The sequence below is a fragment of the Rousettus aegyptiacus genome, unplaced genomic scaffold, assembly GCF_014176215.1.
Source record: "Rousettus aegyptiacus isolate mRouAeg1 unplaced genomic scaffold, mRouAeg1.p scaffold_m13_p_4, whole genome shotgun sequence".
Classification (NCBI taxonomy): Eukaryota; Metazoa; Chordata; class Mammalia; order Chiroptera; family Pteropodidae; genus Rousettus; species Rousettus aegyptiacus.
The window spans coordinates 152062485-152076958 of NW_023416307.1; the positions used below are offsets into that span (position 1 = coordinate 152062485).

The 14474-nt window shown below is 47.9% G+C and overlaps 1 long non-coding RNA gene across 1 annotated transcript in view; it reads left to right on the forward strand.

The window, feature by feature from the left end:
- Window positions 1–475: 475 nt before the first annotated feature.
- The window catches only part of LOC107509065, a 116744-nt gene continuing 102745 nt past the window's right edge, over window positions 476–14474 (forward strand). The window contains exons 1-2 of the long non-coding RNA XR_001596444.2: window positions 476–576; window positions 4600–4658. This is a non-coding gene — a long non-coding RNA (uncharacterized LOC107509065). The remainder of the gene's footprint in view (window positions 577–4599; window positions 4659–14474) is intronic.

The following is a 14474-nucleotide window of genomic DNA, read 5'->3' on the forward strand; positions in this document are numbered from 1 at the left end:
TGGCCGCAGGGGAACCCTTCCTCCCTGGGTAGCGGCCGGGAGCACCCGGGCTGCGGCTAAAGGGGCTGGTAGGCTCTCCTGCACCCCGCCTGCTCCCCCGCCTTCTCTGTGTCCCCCGGCTTTTCCAGGAGGAAGATGGGGTGCCCAGCGGGGGTGGGGAGCGCCGGGCCTCGGGGCCGGGCTGTCACGTGCCCCCCACCCCCGCCACTGCGGCGGGAGTTCCAATCAGAGCGCGCCAGGGGGCTCCTCCTGGGCAGGAACCACCCGGCTCCGCGGCGTAGGGTGGGCCGCCGTCACCTGACCGCCCGCCCCTGCCCCCCGCGAGTAAGGGGCGGTGGTAGCGTCTGCTCGGTTACAAATGGCCCCTCCCGCCTCGCTCGCCTGCTCGCTCCGGCTCAGCGCGGACCCGCCCGGGTGCGCTCCTCCCGCGGGTCGCGGCGTCCTGCCGCCCTGCCCCGAGCCGGCCCGCGGTCCCCGCCACCCCGGAGGGCGCTCCCGGCGCGCCGCTCTGAGGCTTACCGCGGAGGTCGCGACGAGAGGCTGGACCGAGGTGGCGCGCCGCTTGCGGACCTGCAGGTGAGTGTGCAGTGTGGGCGTGGGATGCTGCGGGGACAGTGCGGGAGACGTGAGGGTCCCCGGGTGCAGACGCGGGTCCGTGCGAGGCGCAGGTGAAGTTTGCAAAGCGAGCCCGAGGTCTCTCTGAAGCTCGGCCTCCTCTTGCCGCCCCTGCGGGTTGGGGGCTCACGCAAAAACCTCGACTTGGGGGAAGGGCTTCGGGAAATTCTTATCTTGAGATACTTGACAAAGGTTGAAAAGACACATCAGGTGGAGCGTGTAGCTGCGGCTGATGGAGGGGCACAGGTGCGCTGAGTGTGCCTGCATGGGGGATGAGCCCAGAATCGGGCAAAGCTGCTGCGGCCGGTTATTTCGTCCCCGACAGCCACTTAGATGCCTGAGAGAGAAATCGCGCTGCTCTGAGGTGGTCACTGGATGCTAAGGTAGCAAACCGATGACCCCCGTGTTTCTGATATGCCCCTGAGTAGCAGGAGAGCAGGTGGCTCAGCGAAGAGCGTGTGAGGTTTTAAGGCACCGAGAAAATATTCCCTTTGCCTTTTAACTTCTTGGCATAAATTAGTATTAAAAGTGCTGCATCATGCAAAAAGACGTGGAAAATAATCTGCTTCATTTTTTGGTGAAGTTTTTCAAAGCCGTTATCTGTATTTTCGGAATAATGCTTTGAATGTACAATATAGGCACCAGGTATTTTAAAATCATATTCAAAGACTGTGCCTTGGGCTTTACGACTATTGATTGCTTTCTTTTGGAAGGGCGAGTTGTGTCCATTCATTCTCTCTTACCAGCCACCCTCCTAAAAAAAATTTAAAAAAAAATTTTTTTTTGGTGTGGCCATGATTATAATAGGGGTGGAGGAAACAGTCCTCAGAAATAGAAAACATGCTCCTTTGATGAGTGCAATGATGGCCAATTTGATTTGTCATATGCCACCGAAGGGAATGTCAACCTGATAACATGCAGACTAGAGAGAAAAAGAGGCAAGAGTTGCCCACGGAGGAAGAAATGAGCCTTAATCCAATTGTGCTCAGTAACAGAGCCGAAGGGAAGTGCTTCCACATTGGAGCCCGAACCCTGCTTGGTGGAGGTGGAGGTGTGCAATTTTTGATGCGAGTTCTGAGGCCTGACACCAAGTAGCATAAGGATGATTTTTTTTTTCAGAAAACAGTCAGGATTAGTAAAAATGGGTGTGTCCAAAGATCTCTTGCCGGTAGCTCTGGGCTGCACTGTCTGAACTGCTCAGTGGCCTGCTGACTCATAAGAGAACCAGCATGGCTTAGCAGGATTGGATTTTACTTGTGAACTCTAAAAAGCCAGACCTGTTTTAAAAAAGATAAAATAAAATACAATAAATAAATAAATAAATAAATAAATAAATAAATAAATAAATAATAAAAGCTTTAACAGAGACATCCATAAACAGAGAAGCTGGTCTCACGGCTCTTCTTCAGGGAGATTTTCTCTGATTTCCTTGACTTGTCACCTTCATTTCAATACCTGTCATCCATGGTTGTGCACAGAACATTTGGTTCGACACAAAGATTTTAATCTGAGTCTTAACACTAGAAATAGTGGCACTCCTAAAAACGTGATTATTTCAGAGGAATTTGAGAAGGACACTGAAAACCTGGAATCTGAACGATTAATTGAGTTTCCTTTGCGGCACAGACTCCCTGAACATTGCATACAAGACCGGGGAGCCCCACCCTGTTTCTGAGCATCTGCATGAAAGGCCAGGAAATGAATTCAACAATTGCAGTGGTGCAGAGAGAGGCAGTTTCTAGGCTTGGGTGTTCTGTTTATTTAAATAATTACTAAAATCGTGGAGGGTAGATTGGAACCCAGAGTTAGGTCTGAAAAGCACAGTGTTTTTCAGTTTCACCTGTCAGCTTGTTAAAAATGTTCATTTAACTTTGAGAGGTTGATTTCGTTAGAAAAGGGATATGAAATGGGAGCTGCTTCCAAATTTCGATTCTGGGGCTATAAGACGTGATTGGAAAGGCAAATGTCAAAGCACAGAGTGAAGCCAAAAAGAGTTATTTTTGCTCTGGTATTCTTAATAAAATTTCTTGATTAAAGTGAAGGGTTTTTGTTTTTTGTTTTCAAGAAAGGGGCACTCATTTTCAGGCAATAAACAGGCTTGTGGAATAGACAAGCACCTGGCATCTCAGAACAGAGATGCCTAATTGGAGCAGGAAACAGGTGAGTGAGCTTACCTTTTACTGCTTGGTCCCTCAGTCAGAACCCAGTCATGTCACGTCGGATTAAAGGAAGGCCATTTCTGCAACAAGGCACGAAGATTTCAAATCTTTTTTTGAGTCCATAGGAAAGAAGATGTTTTGAGCTGCTCTGAAGAAAGAGGCTTTCATTACAAATTTACAATTTATTATTGTCATAGCCATGCTTACCCGCATCGCCTTCCGGAGACAGCAGGTCCAACCGTGAGGAAGAGAGATATCGAGACGTTTTTCTTTCCTTTTTCGTAAAAAAAAATAAAATTTTTCAAAAGGACACCCACTGGATGTTACCATTCACTTTTTAAGGCAAATAAATCATTTAAATAAAATGATACTTTTCTCCCCATGGCTAGAGTGAATTAATGCATTACTAAATCTGGATGTGGTGACCAGATAGCAGTATCTCAACAGTCTGAAGTGAACCTCCAGGTGGAAATGGCATATTCCGTTCAGAACTAATGTTCAGTTCAAAGCTGCTGGAACCACCTTCTGCTTTTTGCCTTCTATTATCTTTCCCCTCACTTAAATTCACAAACCACGCCTACCAATCCTAGCACCTGGAAAGCTATGAGATTTCACTAGGAACGCACAATCAGGCAAATGGCTTGTGATTGCGGGTCATTCTGAAATCAAAGTAGATTTCAGCTTTGTCTTCAGAAATCATGGTAGGATGTCTCTCGTGCTTTCCTAAGATGCTGGCGCCCTGGAAGCCTGCTTTCAAAGAGGGTCTTTTCCTGAGATTTGCAGTGATTATTTTGTGGATGTTAGCTCTGCCCACTTGCACAGTTAATTGCAGGGCAAGAAGGTTCCAGAACAGTACCTCCTTGAGCTCCAACAGTGAATGTGTACACAGCATTGTATGAGGAGCATTCCAGAACACCCACCAATCGGTGAAGTGAATGTGCTGGCTTAATAAACACCTGGGCTGCTTTAGCAGGCCAACCCTGTCGTTATTTACCATGGAAGATTGTGTTAATAGATGCCGAGCTTTTGTAGGACACTAGAGAGCCTTGCAGGATGAAGAGGGGCTTCTGATGCCTGGCTTCTTTTCGAGGTGGCCTCTAAGAATCTCCCTTTTTCCATTCGAGGATGTCCACATATGTGTATTTTGCAAGGGAATTAAAGAAAACACGCTTTGCTCATCCACTCATTACAGGGACTTGTAAGATAGTAATAATAATATCATTGCCTTTAAGTACTTAAAAGTTAACACATTCATATATTTTGGGGTGCGTGAGTATTGAGTTGGGTTGAGTATCAGTAGGCAGTTGCCTTTACAAAACCACTTGGAAGTCGCCGTTCCTTTGAAACGATAACATTAAATACTTGCACATACGTCTCTGCAGAATAAAAGAACGTGCTTTGGTGTGCACGCTCTGCCGCACACATAAATTCTACACAAACTAGAACTGCTCTTTAGGATTATTCGTTTACTTATTCTGAGGTTGTGGGTAGAGTTTTCGTTTGTTTTCCTGGTGGATGTTGGGCTCTGATTCTGCTCCGCTTGGGCACCTTAGTCCTGAGAACCCTCAAGAAGAGATGGCGAACAAATACAACTTTTCATATTATAAACAAAGCGTATTTTTTTGCACTGTGTCTTCTTTTAGGTTGCCAATTTAAAAGTAGTCATGCTCTAGGTTTTAGAATTAAAAATCATGAGAAATAACTTTTATCTAGATGTAGCTCTGGATGCATCTCCTTTGGACAAATGACCGTAGATCTTCTTTGCTACTCATGAAATTTGGAAACAATCCAGAATGCTAATGATCTGAATATTTTGGTCTTGCAGGTGTTCCTTTGCCACAGTGGATGGTGACTCTGCTCATCTGCCCGGGAGTGGTTCAAAATGTAAGTTCAGCAAACCAAATAATCGCATATCGATCATTCTGAGCTCTATGCAGTTCATTTTCATTCCTCCTACTTAAGACTTTAGCCTCAGACGTAAGAGTCTAGAAGGAGATGATATCATCCCTTGGGTGGGGCAGAGAAATACCTAACTTAAATTAATGTTCGTCCACTGTACAGCAATGTAACTTTATATGTCTGCCATCACAGCCATTGATTGACATTTTTCTCTACCCCCTCCATTACAGTATTTTTCTGGTAAAGAATATGAACCTTTGGTGTCTGGGTAATGTCGAATTGACACTTCCCCAGATTTTGCATCTTTCTGGGTGGCTCTGCCTATTCTAATCTCATGGCTCAAGCACACAGAATCTCTAATAATGTAGACACATCCAGCCTTGGGAGCAGACGTTTTTTTGTGCTGGACAAAATTCTACGACTATTATCGAGCTGCTTTTCCTACCATGTACATTGACCAAAATGTTTCTTTAGCTCAGCCCATGAGGGTCACACCATTGGGATCTGGTACACTTCAGTTATGAAATGGAAAGTGTTGAAATGTGCAGAAGACCATTGCTCTTTCACACAGAGATGTGGGATGGTGCCGGCGTTTTAGATTTCCCGGGGATGGGTCTGCCTTCTCCGCTTTGTGGAGATAGAGTACGTCCAAGGATGGCTCTTGACAGGGGAACCTGTTCTTGAAAAGGGTCCGAGTGCTGGTTAAGGGGCTGAGCGCTGGTTTAGACCTCTCCTGCTTCATTAAAGACCTCAGCGTGTAGTTTAATTGTTTTATTGTTTTTTGTTTGTTTTGTTTTTTTTTTTTTTTAAATTCATAGGCATTGAAAGCGTTTTATCAGCATTCGGGGTCTAGAAAGCTGATTTTCATTAGGACAGACATCTGCCCTCTTGCCTCTTTCCCTTGCTTTCCTGCCGTCCTGTCTCTGCTTCCTTGCCCACGACATGGATTTCCATATAATTCGGTTCACTAAATATCTCTCCATTTTTGTGTCGCCGCAGAGTTTATTGCTAGAGCTGCTCAGAGACTTCCAGCACAAAATAATATATTGATCACTCGAAATCCTGTTTGAGCTTGACTGAATATACATAATGGGGTGTCAATCGGGGGGAAAAATCTCATAATAAATGGCAGGCAACTTATATTCATGAGAAAAAACGTCTTGGACAAAATATCATGTTTACTGTACCATGACAGACTGATTTCGCTGGGATCCATCACATCAGAGTCGATATTTAATAGCAAAGGCAAGGTTAGAAGATGAAGCTCCTGGAACCTTTCTCTCTTTGTTTATGTGGGGAAGCATTTTTGCACATCTTTTTAACCACAGCCAGCAAAAAAAAAAGGAGCTTTTCTACCTGAGGAATTCAGAAATTTTGCAAACAAATCTGTTTAAGTTGGTGTAGATTTAAAATCAGCTACTGATTTATGCAGTCCATATTTTTTTTTAAGTTTTTACCATGTGTGTATCAGTGCACGCACTCGCTGTATGCAAATATTTTCAGTGTGTATATGAGAGAGCACAGTATATTTAGAGAAAACCCTGCTTTACATAAATTATTTTTAAAGAAGTGAGCAAAGAGTAGCCACGCGTTAGGAAAGCTAAATCTTTTTTTTTTTTTCCTTTTAAAATTTCCCATCGAATGATAAAGTTTTATGCGTAATTCTCTAAAATCTGTTTTCGTGATTGAGCAGCGATTATGATGGTAGGTACTTCTGGGGAAGTGATGTTTTGGGGTTACTTTCTGAAGCTGACGCGTAGTCAACACTGTTGCAGCTCCTTGTTTGTGTGGGATCCGAGCACGGGGAGCCATGAGGATGGCAGTGACTGAAACCCTGCTTCACCCCAGGATGGTGTGGGGTGGGTACCACTTTCCTAGCCCATGGGCGGGGTGGGGTGCAGCGTGGCTTCCATCAGAAATCCTTGTCTCCTATAAGTGAACGAAACCAAGAGGCTCTTTGCTAATCAGATTTCAATTTGCTTTTTTATGCTCCCTTCTCTCTCCTTCCCCTCCCCCCCCAAAAAATATCACACTCTTGACAAATGTCTCTTCCAGTTCCTGTCCAGTATTCAACATTTTCACAAGTGTATTATGGTGGAGTTTTCAATGTTTAAATCTCAGGTCATATTCGATAACCGGAAGACTCTACCTATCACAAAGAGTGTGTGAAAAAGGACAGGAGAGGCTCTTAAGGTCTTAAGGTGTGTAAGACACGACAGGCCCTGATCGTGTCTGCCAGTTTTCCATAGGGTTTCAAGGACTTTTGCCTGTTTGCCTTGACTTCATTAAAATGCTTCTGATTTGTTTTTCAAGGTTTCTGGTTAGAGAATGCAAAGTTTGCTGAGAAAATCGGATTATCTGAGGACTAGCCAGGTGCAGAAGTTCTACAGTGTATGATAATAGGTGAACTCATATTTTAGTAATACTTTTTACAGGTAGATACCTTTTATATCCGTATGTTCCCTTATGTATGTATACAGTTAGAAACTATTAGAAGTATGTGGCTCTTTGCACGTGGGCAATCAAATTTGATAGTTTAGAGGAATTATGCTGTGGAGATTTTAGCAAAACCTAGGTTATGCAAAAACTTTAAATTCAGAAATTAGCTATTTAAATAAACTTCATTACTTTTAACCTACAGAGAAATGTATGTCTGCAAATGTTAAAACTTGGACTTATTGGATATCACCAATAAAAGGGAAAAATTAAATCCTGAGGCAGAGAATATTGGAAAGAAAAAGTTTCCCAGAGAAATTTGAGTCTGAAACCTGGGTTTATAAGCCTTGCTGTTGTCTTAAATTTTGGATAGTTTTATTAATTTATTTAAATAAAAGGAAGAGAGGAAAATTAATAGGAACTAAGTTAGTTACCTGAACTATTTTCTGGTTAAAAGATATTCAAGATTATGTGTTGGTAATCTAAATACCCAGTTTTAACAAATTGTTTCCTTACCAGTCCTGACAATTTTACAGTGAGAACATTTAAAGACAAATAGAACACGTTTAAGCTCATATCCTTTGTAAATCTTCTCAGTAGAACTAAAAACAGTAAACTCAGCAGATTCTTGGTTTAAAGCTTTTAAATTGTTTTTTAAAAATCTTTATTCAACATAAATTTCTAAAGCAGAGTTGAATTTGCAGCTATTTCCCAGAAATGGGCATTATAATTTCTGAGGTTTGATTTTTATATTTGCTCAATGAAGATTAGGAAGTACCTGGAACTCCTGTATTTTTGTTGTCTTGCAACTGCTGTATTTTTCAGAAACCAGAATTCAGGCTGTCTTCCATTATGTGCAGCATATTTAAAGTTATATTCATTTATTAGAAGAACAGCAGTGGGACCAATTTTCCTTCCACAAAGGATTTAAATAATAACTAGGTCAATGCAGTGGATTGAGGATAATTTTTTTTTTAATTGGTGGGGTTTTTTTTCACTTAAAAAAAAATACATCGTGGCAAAGAAAAATTGCAATGGACTAATGCAATTATCATTGAAGTAGTAATTTGGTGTATATTGCTTTAAATAAATCTGGCTTTATATTTCATAGAAAGTTTGTTTTGGGGTTTAATTGCTCATGCTAATAGAAAATCAACAGACAGAGTGCTTAGTGCATGTAACTACTGAGCTTTTTATAAGTTAGCTTCACTAAGAGAAATACTGTAACGCACAGGAAACCTTTATTAAATCTCCATGCGCTTCTTAAGAACCCATGTCCCCAATTAAGTGAGGACTAGCTTGGGGTCACAAGCAGCCAATGACTTTTTATATTACACTTATTGCTGTATTAATAATATACGTTACATAAGTATATATATGTTTATTACAAGCATATTGTTATTATGCTTAAATGCATATACATTTCAAACAACATTAAGCCATTTTAATTTAATTCGAAACCTAATATTGAGAAATAGCTCTAACGATTGTCCTATGACGTTAAAAAAAAATAGAGACTTGACTCCTTCTCCAGCTGAGTTTTTGCTTGAGATGGTGCTATGGGAAAAGCTAATTTCTTTTTTGACAGACAGGTCCACCATGGTTATCTTGGAATTAGGTGAAACCGTAATGTGTGGTGATTTCTGGGTTTTTTGTTTGTTTGTTTCAATTTGTTTTTGGTGTGTGTGTAGTGGCCCGGGTTGGGAGTGGGGGGCTTTAAGAAATGAGAGTCTCATTTTTAAAAATCAAGTTAAAACGGTTAGCCTCACTTTTAGGTTAAATTTCATCTCGCTGTGGCCTTGGCCCCCTCCAACTGTGCTTCCGTCACAGTGACACATGTAGACACACAAACCCATCATATGACGGACTTTGATTTCCTCTCCACCAAGCAGAGGGGGAAGCCAACCTATAAATTCTGTCCCCAAACCGAGAATCGGAAAACCCGGGATCCCAGCCAGTGCTCGTCTCCAGCAGGGTGGCCGCACCTTCTTCGGAATCATCATTTGATTGCTGTGCTCTTTTCGTACTTCTGCAAACACCCACACCTTCTCACGTGTTCTTCAAAATCGTTTTTCTCTCATTGTTAAAAGATAAGCATCCAAGATAAGACTGGAAAACGTGAAATCTCCTGTAGAGCCACATTGCCATGCTCTCCCACCCTCATGTAATCTCAGGTGATAATTTGGGTATGAATTTGCAGCCTGGACAGAGCTCTAACTCAGGCGATCGCCATGTATCTTATCTTAGGAGCTGGGTATTTGCAGAGCTGGGTTAAAGCAGACAGACAAACACACACCCCATAAGGCGAGGATTTAAATTGACAGTTAAAATTTTAAAAACCAGCATAAGGTGAACATTTATAGATATGAGGACTGTTACTGTTTCTTCAGAGATATTAGTAAATGCAGGAAAATTAGCCAAATTCCAGCATTTTCTTCTTCTTTCTCCCCCCACTTCCTTTTTTGTAACAGTCTGGGGATGCCACTGCTGGTGGCCATGATGACTAAACATTTTTAATTTTTCTGGATCCTAACACAAGGCTGACTGGATTCCTTAGAGAGCCGATTCCTTGAGCAGCATTGTCCAGTGGAGCTTTCTGTGTTAACAGAAATGTTCTATACCCAGTACAGAGCCCCTGGCCACATGTCATGATTGAGTGCTTTACATAGGACTAGTGTGACCGAGGAAGTGGATTTTCAAAACCTCATTTAGTTCTAATTGACATTTTAAAAGCCGCACATGGCTAATGGCTACGTATGTATCGGCCGGCGTTGCCTCACCATCGGGGAAGCGAGTCGAGTTGGCCACAAAGTCCTCTTTGTGGGCGATGTGAGCTAAGGGCGCACTCCAGAAGTGGGTGACCGGTCAGCGCTGAGCAGGGCGCCCGCTCCTTGTGGCAGGCCCTGCCCAGCTACCGAGGAGACCGTGGTTGCGCTTGCTGCGTTCTCATTTGTACCTTTTTAAAATAGAACCGAATCCTCCTAACCGAGGCACAGGGCACGGTATTGTCACTGCTGTGTGTGCGTGTGAGTGTGTGAAGAATGCGTAAAATGAGATCTACCCTCTTCGATTTTTACGTGTACAATGCAGCGTTGTTGTCCGTAGACGCCGTGTCATACAGCAGATCTCTAGGATATATTCATCTTGTGTAACTGAAATTTTATACCCTTATTAGCAGCTCTCCATTTCCCCTCCCCACTCCCAGCCCCTAGCAACCAATTCTATTCTTTTTTTCTCCATGAGTCTGACTATTGTTGCTGCCCTGAGACCCAGACCCCAACCGGGTGGTCTCAGTCATTCCAGGACCTCTCTGGGTCTCGGCCGGTGTGCTGGCTTTGAGTGTACATCTGAGGTGCTCTGAGAGAATTCTGGCTTTGGGATAAGAGGTTTGGGGACAGAAGTCTGGATTCGCCCTTCCAGAAGGTCCTTCCACTGCTTCTTCCTGGTGGAGCTTGGTTTCTGTAGCTCTCACCATCCTAAGACTTGACAAACAGATGTGTGCGGAGGGATGGGGGTGGCTATCCCCTTTGTGCCTGCCCAGGGTGACCCCACGCTTCCCAGCACACACTGGAGGCTTCGATCTGTGTGGGGGAGACAGGCGGAGTGTGGCGGGCCAAGGGGGTAAGGAAGCACTGTCCTCAGGAAGCTCGCAGCCCGCACCCCGCCATCTGCCCCTAGACCTGAGATGCTGCCGACTGGCCCTGCCTCAGAATCACCTAGGAGAATATTGAAAATATATATTAATAACCAAATTCCTGGGCCCCACCCTCCATTTGTAGAATCAGAACATTTCTTTCAGTTCTCTCAATTTCGTCTTCACAGTTAGGGGGTTCTCAAAACGTGCTGATACAACCGAACCAGCATCTCTGGGGGCGGGGGCCGGAGCGGAAGGATTTGAAGTCCCTCAGGCGCTTCTGACGCAGCCTGCATCTGGCACGAGTGTAGGGTGCGTAATGAGATTCTGGCTGGGATGCCCACCCCCGTACCTCGTAGTCACTTTTTGAGCACTTGCCGTGCGTCAGGTCCTCCTCGGCGTGATGCCAGCTCCAGCGTCCTGAGCCGGCTCCCTCTCCTGCCTCCTTGGCGGTCTCATCATTTCCGCTCGGCCCACTGAGCAAACGACCCCCCCAAGCCTGTGCCTCCGCAGTGACTTTTCCAGCTTTCTGGCTCTTGCTGGGCATGTCCCCTTCCTTGTCCACCCTGCTCTGGAAATCAGGGTACACACCTCAGCATGTCCCCTAATCCAGTGTGGTCTCTGAGGCTTGTCCCTTCCACCGTGGTCCGCTGCAATGCCTGGTGTCTCTGGTCACTCTGAAACTGACCGGATTCAGGCCAGCACCAGTTCATGCTGGTTGACCAAAGCAGCCCTGAGCTGGCCTCTGCCCCCCGGATCATTGTTCTCACCAGTCACCTGCCCTAGCTGCTGAAACACAGGTCAGTTCACGGAATTCGTACCACTCAACTCTGAAGGGCTGCTCGATGAGGACGGGACCGTCTACATCTCTGTCACCTGCCTTCATGGCTCCTGCCACATGGGGCTGCTCGCTGGGCCCTCCAGGCCTGCAGCCCAGGCCTGGGTCCACGGCCCAGCTGCCCGTTTGTCCTTCCCTCTGTGTTTGCTGATCCATAGCTCCCTCCAGGCCTGGTTCTCAGGTCACCTGCAGGCTTCCCCTGATGTCTTGGGCCAGACCCCTCGTTCCCAAAGCCTTCTAGCACTTTGGTGGTTCTGCTGGAACATACTTTCTTCCACCTCCTTCTTCTTTAATGGAATGAGACATTTGAGACACAGTGGACAAGTGTTTGTAGTAAAGTGGGAGGAGGCCAGGAACCCTCTCCCTGTGTCCCTTGTCTCCAGCTTAGCTGACCTGCCAGGACAGCGTGTCTGTTAGGGCCAGTCCTGGATGGACCCAGTGAGCCTGCTTCTTGGGCTGTTGCTTCAAGGGTAGCCTCAAATGGCTGAGCCAGACCCTCGGGGCCATACCCCTTCCTCTCCAGAACATCGCTCAGGGAATGTGGGGACGGCCAGGTCCCTACTCTGGACGTAGTGCGTGGAGATGAAGGGTGCTGGCTCTGCCCCCTCTTTCCCATGGGGAAAGGGCTGGAAGCACATCGAGAGAGGGAGACACACTGGGAGGGAGCCCACCCAGGGTGCTGAGGGGGCCTCATCAGCCGGGCTGAGTTGGAGCTTTCCAGAGCTCAATCCTGGTGAAGGAAGAGGAAGGAGAAGGTGTCAGAGGCGGGGTGGCGTGTGCAGAGGCCGTGGGGAGTGTGTGTGTGCGTGTGTGCGTGTGTGCATGTATGTATGTATGTGTAGAGGCCAGGGGCGTGTGCAGAGGCCGGGGGGTGGGGGCAGGGGTACAGAGGCCGGTGGGGGGTGGCTTGCAGAGGTGGGAGCGTGTGCAGAGTCCGGGGAGGGTGAGAAGGCAGCTTATTCGAGGAACTGCTAGTATGTCAAGTATTTTTGTGTGGGACGAGGTGGGAGGGGGGCGGGGAGACCAGGGCCATTCCTGGGCCTGCCTGGCCCTGTATAGACTCTGAGAGTCCATCAGGATGGAGAGGCAGGCTGCTCGGCAGGGCCGTGCAGACCCCGAGGTGGGCCACTGTCGGCCACTTCCCTCGTTCTGTCTCTGGGAACTTCCCCCTGTCAGAGCCACCGCACTGATGCTCCAGGCCGGCTGGGCCAGGGTCCCCCTCGGCTGTGGCATTGTCCCACACCTGAGCCACCCCGCTCACTACGTGGAGAGCTTTGGCTGCAGGACCCACAGTCGGGTGAGGGGACCCCTGAGCCTGACCTCCCCTGGGCAGGGGTGGGCATTTTCTCCTCCTTCCACAGATGGTAGTTGACTCACTAACAGCCTTAGGTGGAAGAGGAGAATAATCCCAGGGAGAAACAGCCATGGCGCCCCAGTGGACTGTGGCCCTCGGGATGAGCAGCAGCATGCTCCAGACTTCTCCCTCAGCCAGGAGGCCCTTGGGCAGCTTTCGGGGGAAGGCATGGCCAGCGTCCCCCACCTCACGCAGACCACCTTCCCAGCCATCTCTGTTCCCTCGGCCACCCCGCAGGCTGCAGCCTGAAAGGATGCGGGTGACTCTGAGCGGCCCCGCGTGAGCCCCTCCCCTCGAATGAGGCCCAGTGCCTTCTCCTCCCTGCCGTTAGTCCCTGGGCTGACCGTGAAGCCTCCGAAAAAGGCCCCTTCATGACAAGCCTACACACAGAAGTCCTCAACGCCCCAAAACAGCCCAGTCCACATGGGCACCATTTACGCCCTTATTTGTGGGCGTCACTGTACTTGAGAATGATCAAGCGGCACTGCTTTAAGAAGGACGTTCGCTCATTCGATTTAAAGCACCCTGAGAGGGTTCATTGTCCCCCGGCAGCACGGCGGCCGGGCCCAGTAGCCCGGGGTGTGATCAGAGCTGGCCGAGTGGGCGGCAGGGTCTGGCTGGCAGGGCCTTCGCCGTGGCGTCTGCAGGGTGGGGGAGGTGGGGAGGCTGCCCGCTGGACGCAGGCCTGCGACAGGCCAGCCGGCCAGGGAGCCCTCTGCAGAATGTCACAGCAGCCCATGTGCGGAGCCATTCTCGCTGCCGCTGACTCACAGACCTGAGCAGCTCGGGGCAGTTTATGACTTAGGATTCCAGTATTGCACTGGAGCCCCAGGTGGGGAGGAGGATGGGTGTTGGTCACCCTGGCTGTTGGCATGTCTGCTCCGTCGGCGAGTGGGTGGGGTCCCACCGAGACCCTCTGAACCTTTCACGCAGACGGTCGGCCCGAAGGGTTCGTCTTGTGGGAGACGCGGCACAGTTTTAGATGGAGGAGACTCCAGACCGCCCGGAAGCCTTCGCCGTGTCACATCTGCTCCTCCGCCACGTTCTTGCCACCTCGTTCCTGCCTCCCACGTCTGCAGCGCCTGCTCTGTCCTAGGGGGGCCGGGGGCAGAGGTCGTGGGGGGCAGGGTCTGGGGCCTCGTTCAGTCCAGGATCACGCCCCGCAGTTGGCTTCAGCTCTGGGGATGTCACTGGAATCGGGACCGTCCAGGTATGTGCTCTCCATCCCTCGGGGCTGGACCCGAATGGGCCACCTGGGCCCTGAGCGGCATGATCTGAGACATACAGGGATGTGCCAGTCTCCCCACACCCGCGACTCATTATCGCCACCCTGTTTCCTCAGCACCGGACATATTTTTTATCTTCATCACCGCTCTCGTCGCAGGTACGAGAGGGTAGGCCAGTGGCTCAAGGTCACACAGGTGGGCCAGATCGCAGTCCTGCCTCTCCAAGGCCTGAACTCTGAGCGGCCTCAGCCCGGGGTCCTGGTCCCGCTCATCACTTACCCCAGGCGTTTCTGAGTCATGCGCTGTCGAAGAG